This window comes from Nannospalax galili, unplaced genomic scaffold, assembly GCF_000622305.1.
Source record: "Nannospalax galili isolate Female #2095 unplaced genomic scaffold, S.galili_v1.0 scaffold91, whole genome shotgun sequence".
Lineage (NCBI taxonomy): Eukaryota > Metazoa > Chordata > Mammalia > Rodentia > Spalacidae > Nannospalax > Nannospalax galili.
Genome location: NW_008332583.1, coordinates 1,023,525 through 1,035,340, shown reverse-complemented (window position 1 = coordinate 1,035,340; position 11,816 = coordinate 1,023,525).

Here is an 11,816-nt window from a genome sequence, read left to right as displayed (position 1 = left end):
TGATTACAGAAAGCATCCAAAGTCATCAGAAGCACAATAGTGTTATATTATTCAGGGTTCTCCAAAGAAGCAGAACAGGTAGAATGAATATATATGTACAGGGATTTATCAGCTTAGCTCACAGGATAGTCTGAGTAGTCCAACAATGGCTACACCACACTGGAGAAGCTGAGACTCCATAGTCGCTCAGTCCATGAGGCTGGATGTCTCAGTAATCCCAATCTGGCACTGAAGATCTGATGAATTCCAAAAGATGGACAAGTCTTCAGTCTACAGCAACAAGACGAACTCACCAGTCGAACTCACCAGTGAGAGAGAAGACAAGCAGCAAGAAGCCAGGCGTTCTCCTCTGCCATGGCCTTTTATATGGGCTGCCATCAGAAGGAACACCCACATTTAAGGTGTGTCTTCCAGCTTCAGATCTCAATCCCAGATCCAGTCCAGTTGACACCCAAGATTAGCCACCACAAGTATTGAAACAGGAAAAAAGCAAACGAACTAAAAAAGTTCAGTAGAGCTGGATTTAAAGAGAGATCAATACATTTGCTACCAAGTGAAGTAGATAGCTTTTATGCATTGTTATACAGGATACAAAACCCTGACAAATGATAGTAAAAGATTCTGTTCACGTGGGATCTCTGAACACTCATTTTATGCCATATACTGTTTTGAGCATTTTTTCCAGAAAGTAACTGATTTTATCTTTACAGTAACTTTGGGGGCTGAGAGAAGCTAACAGAACCTGCATGTAAGAAATTGAGCTTGTTTTGCATCAGAAATGCTCTGGCCACAGTGGCTTCATTCTAAAATAGCTACACAGGCTGCTGTGATGTTTTGTCTTCCCTATGTGCAGTGGACTTAAAGTTCTGCTACATAGAAGGGCACAACATTTTCAGTGAGCCAGGACTTACTGTGGACACTTATGTGGAAATTGGAAAATAGATTCATTCCCCTTTCCCTTCTTAAAGCCTTTCTTTTGAAAATAAAATGGGACTGATAATGTCCAATGGCACTATTTCACAGTGAATGTTCCTACATGTGACCACTAAGCAAAGCAATTCAAAATGCTGGTGGGTGAAACTCAAATAAAACTGTCTCTGCTTAGACCCTGACTCTACAGTTCAGTAGCTGTATGATCTTGCAAAATGGGGACAGTAATAGTATCTACCTCAAGGTTGTTGGCAGCATTATCTGATTAGTGGCTGGATACTAGGAAGCACACAGTATGGGCTATCACTATGCACTACGAAGGACCATATGATTAGAAGTAGAGCACCAGCCTCATTCCATAAACAGAAACCAAGCTTAGATTCACGATGTAGGAAGTAAGTCCCTATTGTTCCTTGATTCTATGGAACTATTTCCAAAAGAACCAAAGAACTAAGAAAAATGAAAGAAATTTTGTGAGGAGGAACACAGTACATGAAGGCTTTCAAAGATGGTCTTTCATCTGCTTTATTGCCTGAAAGAAAATCGCTTCAAACCTCCTGCGCTGGGCTGGCTGATGTTCAAAGTCTACATCTTGTTCAGCTTAGGCTAAGATGTTTGCAGTGTCCCCTCGATGATACAGGAAAGTGGTGACAGTCGACGCTGTGATCCGCCAATACCCTGACTTACTAGCTAGCTATTGGATTGTCAGAGCAATTGTGCATCATGAGGAAAGGGAAGGGAAGGAAATTTTAAACAGAGAAAGAATTTTCCCCTCTTTATTTAGAAACAGCACCCCAAATTCCTTCAGTGAGGTTTCTCTTCCCAGCTGAAAACAATATGGTTGGAGTAAAGCTGGCATTGCTCATCCCTGCCTGGCTAGAAAAGGGACATTAATTGACCCAGGGCTGGCCAGCAATACGTCCCATCCCCCTGGTGACAGGGATTGGTTCAGAGCACCAGAGCCAAGTTAAGCCAGTGGGAATCAGTTCTGGGACATCTGCTCATTAAATTGACAATAAGAGAGTCTTATCACCACTGACATCACTAGCAGGTGTACTAGAAATATGGAGTGTACGGCAACCCATCATGTCATGTCAGGGACATTGAGGCCCATTGAAAAGGTGCCTGAAAGCAAGAGGTGGCATCTAGAAGCAGAGAAAGTGAGATGACATTTCTGGAACCCCTGTGTTAATCCATACCTGAGTGAGACCTACATCCAGACTTCTGGGTCATGTGGTAGGTAAAACCTGGCTCTCCCTCCCTCATTTCCCCATACTCTTTCCATATATCAGGCATGGTTCTTTGGAGGAATAGAAACAATAGACTGGAATTGCTTTTTATTTATTTTTAAAATTTTATTTATTATTTTTATTTTATGTGTATGTGTGTATTGCCTGCATGTAGCTAAGTGCGCCCATGTCATACAATGCCTGCGAAGGTCAGAAGAGGCTGTCGGATCCCCTGGGACTGGAATTACGGACAGTTGTTAGCTGCCATGTGGGTCTTCTGCAAGAACAACCAGTGCTCTTAACCACTGAGCCATCTCTCCAGGCCCTGGAATTATGTTTTAGATTGACTTCACAATTGCCTATAAAATCCAACAATGCCTGTCTGTATACTAGAGAGGTAGATGATCTCATAGTTCCTGGGTCCAAGAAGCTCAGCACCCCCAGCAGTTCTAACACAACACTAAATGCTTAGAAGCTCCTTGGAGACACATTTGTCTTAAGACCATATTGAAAAGCTGAAGAAGCTGGAGAATGAGATGTCTGGGGGATCACAGCAGCAGCAATAGATGCACTCACTCTGAAAGGAACAATGAAGGGGGGGTGCACAGGGTTTCCCTCAAATCCCTGTATGTCTGTGCCAGCCAGATGTTGAAGGCAGGTCTTCATCCCTCCATCAATTCCCTCTGGAAACACCGTCACAGCCATGCCCCTTCTGTTTTTTAAAATGCATATTTTTGTTGAATTTTTGTACACTTCATACAATAAATCTTAATTATATTTACATCCCTTCCCCCATCCACAACCCCACTGCCCCCCCACTGGATTTCATGCATTCTGTCATATATGTTAAGGTCTACTGAATGAAGCGTTTGTACCAAGATTTCCCTTGGTACAATTTCCTTCAGTGGAGTCTAGTCGGTGTACCTAGAGTCACCCCCTTAAAGGACATCAACTCTCCCTCACCCAGCAGTAATCAGTTGTCAATAATTCCTTGGCTAAGGTTGGACCTATCGTCCATTTCCCCAGTTCTATGCTGGGTTTTTGTCTGATTGAGTCTGCATGGGTCTTGTGCATGCCGTCACCATTGCTACAAATTCATATGAACAAGTTCCCAGAGGCCTGAGGTCCTCTGTTTCCTTATGTTCATGTAACAACCCTAGTTCTTACGATGTTTCCATCCCCGCTTCTGCAATGGTCCCTGAGCCATGGTGGGTGAGGAATCCTATCCACAGACACATACTCTGCAGTCTCTAATTCTCTACACCAGTTGTGGTCTTCTGTGTGCATGGCACTCTTGTTGCATGAGAAAACTTTACTGTGAGAGTTGTATGCATTAGTATTCTCTCTACCCCCTGTTCCACGACATTCCATGAACCTTCGTTATAAAGGTTCCACTGTAGATGTATTGCTCAGGGCCGGGCATCTCTCAGACATATATTCTCTGTGTCTGACCAGTTGTGGAACTCTGTAATAGTCTCCATCTGTTGCAGAAAGAAGCTTCTTTGATGAGTGGTAAATGGTATACTTGTCTGTAAATATAAGGATCCATATTTAGCATAGAGTAAGAAATTTCATTTGTCTAGAGATATGACAGAGATAGGATTTTTCTCTATGATCTATGACCTCCTCAGCCGTTTTATATTTGGTTGTGTTTACAGTGCCACCCATAAGTTCCCTCCTATTGAGGTTTTAAGTTCAATCACATAGTTGTTGATTATCCCTAAGATAAAAGAATCACTACTGATTTTTTAATGTAGGCCCTTAGAGCTATAAATTTCCCTCTTAGGACCATTTTTAGTGTGGTCCAGAGGTTTTGTTGTTTTGTGTTTCATTTTCATTTAATTCTGGGAATATTTGTATTTCTTTCCTCATTTTTCATTGATCCATTCATCACTCAAGAAGTGTGTTTTATTTATTTTTTATGTGCATGTGTGTATTGCTTATATGTATGTAAGCGTACCAATGTCCTGTGATGCTGCGGAGGTCAGAAGTAGGCTTCAGATTTCCCTGAAACTGGGGTTATGGACAATTTTTAGCCACCATGTGTGTGCTGGGGCTAAACCCAGGTCCTCTGCAAAAAGTAGCCAGTGCTCTTGACTGCTGAGTCATCTCTTCAGCCCCCAAGATGAGTTTCTTGTAGACAACAAAACCATGGAATTTATTTTTAATCCATTCAACTTACCTGTGTCTGTTGATTAGGGGAGTTGATGTTTAAAGTTGTCATTGAAAGATGTGTGTTGGTTACTGGCATTTTATTTTCTGCTTATGATCTGCTTGTGATTTTGCGTTAATATAATTATAGCTTCATTTATTTTCTCTCTGTAGCCTCTTCACTATGCCTACTTTCTTCATTTCATAATATTGTTTCTAGCATCGTCTATAGGACTAATTTGGTAGATATGAATTTTTTCAGCATGTTTATAACATAGGTTTTTTTTTTTTTTTCTTCTTCAGCTATGGCAGACAGTTTTGTTGGGTAAAATATTCTGGGTTGACATTTGTGGTCATTTGGGACTTGGGATACTTTTCTCCAGGCTCTTCTGGCTTTTAAGGTTTCCACTGAAAAGTTCACTGTAATTCTGATGGAATCCTTTATATGTAACATTGTTTTTCTCTTGTAGCTTTCAGTACCCTCTTTGTTATATACATTTAGTGTTGTTATTATGACATGTCATAGGGAGTTACCATCCTGGTCCCGTCTAGGGCTCTGTGTGTTCCTCGAATCTGTGTAGATATGTCTTTCCTTAGTTTAGGGAATTTTCTTCTATAATCCTGTTAAAGATATGGGCTATGCTATTGACTTGGAATTCTTTCTTCTATGCCTAAAATTCATAGATTTGATCTTTTTGTGGTGTCCTACAGCTCCTATATATTCCTCTCCTGTGTTTTAAAAAAAAATCATAGGGTTGGAGAGATGGCTCAAAGGTTATGAGCACTGGCTGCTTTTACAGAAGACCCAGGTTTGGTTCCCAGCACCTACATAACAACTAATAACCATCTAGAACTCCAATTTCAGGGGATCCAATGCCCTCTTCTGACTTCTGTAGGCATTGCATGACATGAGTACACTTCCATACATGTAGGCAAAACACTTATACACATAAAGAAAATATAAGATATTAAATAATTTTTTCATACTCTTTGCCTGAGTAATTTTAAAACCCTGATATTCCATCTTCTACTTGATCCAGTCTGCTGACGTTTTAAATTGGGTGATTGGGTTTTTCAGTTCCATCTTCTCTCAGCTTCTGTTTTCTTCAATATTTCTCTTCCCTCAGTTCACTTTTCAAATCCTGAATTATCTTCATCATTTCATTCAGCTGCGTATGTTTGCATTTTCTTGAGATTCAGTCAGTTTATTCCTATCCGCTCTGAGTTCATCGAGGAGCTTGAGTGTTCTTTAAGCTTAAATTCTCTGATCATGGCTATGATGGTTCTTTTAAGTTTTCTGTCCTGGGGTTCCTCCAGGCAGTTCCTTTTGTAGAACGTTTCTACAGGACTAGTGGGATTCGGTGGGGACAAGCTGGCCTTTGTGTTTTTGGTGTGATCTGAGCATTTGGACTTCCTTTGTTAGTTATAAGTCTGCTATGAAATTGTAGCCTGCCTTTGCTGGGTGGAAGTTTGGTTCTGTTTTAGTTGTTGTGGACATTTGTTGATTTCAGATGAGGTACGAATAGCTGGTTGGTCTGTGCTTCAGGTACTCATCGCTGAGTTTTCATTAGAGAGACAGGAGTGATTCCAAGCTGGCCCAGTATATAAGGTGGGCAATCACAGCTAGGCGTGTAAGTGTGGAGATAGTGGTGGGGCGGGCCACCAGCAGTATTAAGTATTTATTTTGTTCAGTCAATTCTTTGCAGATACTGAACTGAAAAATTGTGTATTCAATAGTGAGACATTAAAAACTACTACTTACTTCTCTTGATTTACAATTCATTTATTGATCCTGGAGGTAAAACAATAATTTTCTCCCCAAATCCACTAAAGACAAAATTATTTTCTAAAAACTTAGAAATAGGGGGCTGGAGAGATGACTCAGCAGTTAAGAGCACTGGCTGTTCTTGCGGAAGACCCAGGTTCGGTTCCCAGCACACACGCGGTAGTTAATAACTGCCCGTAACTCCAGTTCTGGAGGATTCAACACCCTCTTCTGACCTCTTCGGGCATTGCACAACGTGGGCGCACTTACATATATTCAGGCAATACAAAGCATACACATAAAATAAAAATGATAAAATTTTAAAAACTTAGAAATATGAAATCTTTCATCTTTTATAAATTTTCAACTATTTTTGAAAAAACCAATGGATAGCAAACATTCTTCTTATGCTGATTTTTATAATCTTTTGATAAAAAGATTATGGATTCCAGATAGCAGGTGGCTGGAGACATGTCTTAACTCCAGTGCAGCACTTCTGTCTAGCAAATGATGAACTTTCTAAATTAAACTGATCTGAAATGCGGGTCTTGGAGAAACCCTCATCTCCTTTCAATTCCCCAAAGCATCTCTGAAAGAAGGATGTGTCTGGGATCCAGTGTATCCTCCCACTTGCTCACAGTTCACAATCCTGGTTCTGCTTAAAGTAAAAATTCCAGCATCCATCCCTTCTCATTCCCCTCTATCAGCTGGAAATTTAATTATTTACATGTAACTTGCTGGAATATCAGTGTTTAGTTTTTAAGCAAATGATTATCACTGTTTTAATAAGTAATTATGTCTAATGTCAACAAGGGTATAAAATGTATAAACCATTCAATCTCCTGTTTCCTCACAAAATAAAAAATTTAAAATGCCACATACTGCCAATGATTTTATCATAATATTCCCTGATCTCCTTTTACTGTGAAGGCTGAAAATGGCATGAATCTAGCAGGATCCATTCATGTGTGTGTGTGTGTGTGTGTGTGTGTGTGTCTGTGTGTGTGTGTCTGTGTGTCTGTGTGTGCATGCACGTGCACACATACATCAATGTGGAGACCAGAAACCAGCCTCTACCATCATTCCAAGGTGCTGTCTGCCTTGTTATTATTTGTTTGTTGTTTGTTTGTTTTTGACTCAGGGTCCCACACTAGCCTGAAGTTCACCATGTAGGCTAGTTTCATTGCCCAGAGAACCCCAAGTATCCACCTGCTTCCCCCTTCTCAGTGCTAGGATTACAGGTGCATGCCACCATGCCTTGAATTCTTTCATTTGTGGATACTAATGAGCCAGCTCAGGTCCTCATGCTTGCAAGGCAAAGATTTTACTGACTCAAACATTCTTGAGCCCTGGATCCACACTGAATGAATCTTGTCAAGATTATCATAGAAAGATCTCAATAGTTTCTATGTCTGAGGAGATCCCCCTTACATCCTCCCATCTCTCTGGCTGAGAAGTGTGGGGCAGATGCCATGGTGGAGTTGCCAGTGAATGGCTTAGTACCACAGTCTGTCACAGTCTCAGACCTCTGAGCCCTGCTGCCTCCCACTACTCCCCTTTGTGACTTCCAGTAAGTTCCAAATGCTACAGCTTATAAAAACCAAAGACTTGGTATGCCTGTCCCAGAAGTGGGAGAAAGCTTTATTTATTAGGTAAAGATATATTAAAATGTGCTAAAATAAATGTCATAATTTTGGTTTGAACATGAAGTTTTATCAGCAAAATAGCATGTGCATTTAATGTATCTATTAGAATCGAGATTGGTGGAGGGTAATTTGAGTGGCAATTCTAAGAAAGAGATTCAAAACTGTTCCAACATAGCAGAGGCTCTTGGTCTCCTGCACTGAAGGAAGCCAGCTGGACCTCGGACTCCACTGGGTTCTTTTGTGTGGATCTTTGAGGGCGACCATGTCTTCCCCTATTGAAAGCATCTCTATTTCTTCTCTCCATCTTTCCAGGTTTTCTCTCTTCTTTTGTCCTCACACATAGTTTTATTTCTTATTTCAATGAAAGCAGTATCTAAGATCATTTAAACATGCTGTACAATGCCTAGAGCTCTTTGGAAAAGAGATGTTATAGAAATCCAATGAATAAATAAAAGACTGGCTCATACCCTCAGGCCTCGCATTGCTTAGTGCTGATGAAGTTGGCAATTTTCTAGGATTTGAATAAGTATGCTGTTGAACTAAAGGCTGAAACAGAGTAAACTTCATTTTTAAAAAAAGGAGAGGTTATTTGGGGGTAATTCCAACCACAGTAAGGCTCCAACCACATCTCCTATCCTTAATTATTTGCTTCTTTTTGCTAAGATCTATGTATCAAATTCTAGGTCTAACACCTTTATTCATAGTATATTAAAATGCTTTTTATAAACCTTTCTCTTTCGGCATTGTGGTGAAGATGTATCTTTCTGTTAGCATAACACATGCACAGTTAGGAAGCCTGTGTGCTTATGTAATTATATTTGAGTTGATGGTGAAATCCTCTAGAGACCTTTGATTGATTTAAGATAAATAGAAAATTATCTGTGAGCTTCAGGAAGGCAGGCGCGAAGGATGCAGTGGGCTGGTGAGCACAGACCTTGGAGTTATCTCAGAGGAACAGTCACTGAATCACCTCAGCTATATGAATCCCTGGCCACAAAATCTCCACTTGAGTAAATATCCAGAATGGAAAGATTAGGAAGAACTCATTTCCTCCCATTTTTGGTGCAACACACATGGTATATTTACTACTCTAACAAAGGACTACATCTCTTTGGAAACTATGTCTCTTGTCTCTCTACTGGTGCTAATGACCTGAGTCACAGGGAAATGGTATAAGTTGTACTCTGAAATGCTAAAGCAGCAAAGCTCTTTTCAAAGGAGAGTGGGTATATTACACCCGGGTCTTCCTATGTGGATGATTTTGTTGTGCTAAATAACTCACTGACATGGAGGTAACAGAGTAGAGAACAGAGCCCATGAGGAGATACAGGCACTCCACATGGACAGTTTTCTTGGAATGAGTCATACTTAGTCTCCCACGCTATACGGATGATGCATTTTATTGGCTTCACTGTCATTCTGATGAGACCATTCTGGTCTCAGATGTTCTGTTCTTTTTATAATACATTGACCAGTATGGAAATGAGTTGTTACTGCTAAAAAATTATATGACATTGGTTGGGCTAATCTTGAGAGCTTTGCTTTATCTCTGGAAATGTTTACAAAGTAAATATCTTATCTCTAAGGAACCTAAACACTGCTGATTGGCTTAAGAGTGAGCTGCTGACAAAAAGTTTATCAGGCCCTTAATGACCTGAGTTGTGGCAGGGTTAAAACAGAGAACAGAGAAAATGGTCAACATGATTCTCTCTTTCTTGGGACCTGAGCTAAGAAATAGAGAAAGAGGGAGTTAGGAGGAGGAGTCTGACTGAAGAGTCTAACAGAGGGGCTACTGGGTTAGAACATGATAATCTGTACTTGGGAGGAAGCAAAGACAATCAAAAACCATGAACAGTATGAATTAGAGGATAGAAGCAGGACCAGCGGAGTAGAGTTTGGAAGTAGAGTTGAAGAAGGAATATAGCTCAGTCAGAGGTATCAAATATTGCCCTCCTTCCCTCCCTCCCTCCCTTGTTTCCTTCCTTGTTTCCTTCCCTCCCTCCTTCCCTCCCTCCCTCTTTAGAATCAGCATGGAAACAAACTTCTGATCTCAGAGGAATTTTTTTCCCCTTCCTTCCTTCCTTCCTTCCTTCCTTCCTTCCTTCCTTCCTTCCTTCCTCCTTATCTTCCTTCCTTCCTTCCTTCCTTCCTCCTTCCCCCTCCCTCCCTCCCTCCTGTCCTTCCTTCCCCCTGCTAGTCACCCTGGGCATCAGAAAGACCTTAAATCCAACTGCTTCCCCCCCTCCTTCCCTCCCTCCCTCTCTCTCTCTCATCTCAAAAACATTTGTTAGCCATGTACTGCATCCCAAATGACAAGTATGCAATGATAAACAAGGTAGATGAGCTGTGAACATCATGCTGGGTGTCTAAGTCAAATCCAAGTGATTGAATAGTATCAGGCCTTGCTCTGACCTTGGTCTCCTGAGTTATGGGATAATAAAAACTAGGGCCTTTACTCAAATGGCATGATCTGAGGGCACTCAGCATAAATCATTACACAGAACAAATTCAAATATCAGAGGGAAGCGCTGAGACGCTCCAAAGTCACAGCTTCTTCAAGTCCACTCTGAGAAATCCTACAAGATTGTAAACATCTAACCTTTCAAGAGAAAGAACTGCTACCGTATTTCCCTGTGTCCTGAGAGGTCATAGCTTGACCTTTAATATACAAAATAGGCATGATCAGGCTCCTTAAAATTAAGTTCCACCTCTCAAAAACATTAGAAAAAAATGTACATTTGGTTAACTTAATAAGTTCTCAGAAGTGCATTTAGTGTCTAAAAGAGTGTGACTGCATAGTGAAAGTCAAACAAATGGCACTGCTCCAAAGTATTTGCTCAATTAACAGATGAATAATGAAGCCGGAGGCAAGCAGAGGTCAGGCCAGAAGCCTCTGGCCATTGCAGTGAGGGTCTGTGTTCTCTGAGGCATATAGACTATAGTCTCTACAAGTCTCTACAAGTTGTGTATTTTCAGTTTCTAGTTTCAAACTTTCAAGAGTTCAAGTGATTGTTTTAAGTATAACGGGCTCTTAGACCAAGAAACCTTTTATATTAACCACCTTTCCACAAAGGCTGAGTGAACCTGAAACTGCAGACTAGAAAGTAAAAACGAATGAAGCTTAAAGTCAGTCTTTCTCTCTTTGGGTGCCATTATTTTGGCAACTGAACATTTATCTGGATAATGCAATCAAGGAAGAGAGTATTTTTAACTTGTGCTTTCTGTGTTAAGGTTCTTAGGTTTTAATTTTCCAGCCAACTACCCTACCTCTCCTTTGCAGTGGATTGGTGTAGATACACATTTGTTTTCTGGATAGGTAGGCAACTTCAACAATGGAAATAAATTTGCTAGCTAGCTATGGTGGATCACACCGGTAATACCAGCTTTCAGGAGGCAAAGACAGGATCCTGCTCTGCCAGTTCAAGGCCAACCTGGGCTACTTAGTGAAACCCTACTTAAAACATCAAAGCCTGGGGATGTAGCTCAGGTACAGTGCTTGTCTAGCATGCCCAAAGCCCTGGGTTCAATGCCCAGCACTCTCAAAAAAACAAAACAAAAAGGGTTGAATAACAAAAAAATGCTTTGTTAAAGAGAACAACGGTCAATGAGTATGACGTTTATTAGATTCTGATTGTCATATGCCAAATGCCTGACACCTATAGTCTCGTTTAATCCCCTGGGAAATCCTACATGATTATATTTTAGTACATTGTTCAAAGTCCCGCATCCAGAAAGTGGTGGAAGTTTTTTCCGAGTCTCAGTTGACTTGGGGTTTGGGTTCTGTGCACCTCCCTGAAGTGGGTTGAACTACGTCCTCCCAAAAGACAAGTTCAAGGTCTAACCCCTAATACCTGTGATCACAACCTTATTTGGAAACTGGTCCTTGAAAGATGTATCAATGTTCTCAAGGTGAAGTCATCCTGGGCATCAGAAAGACCTTAAATCCAACTGCTAGCTTTTCTCTCAGGAAAGAAACGCAGGGACGGTCACGTGAAGACAGGCACAGAAACTGGTGATGCCGTGCTCAGCCCATGGAGGTACACTGCCTTTGGAAGCCTTTGCAGGGAACAATCCTATTAATACCTTGATTTTGAA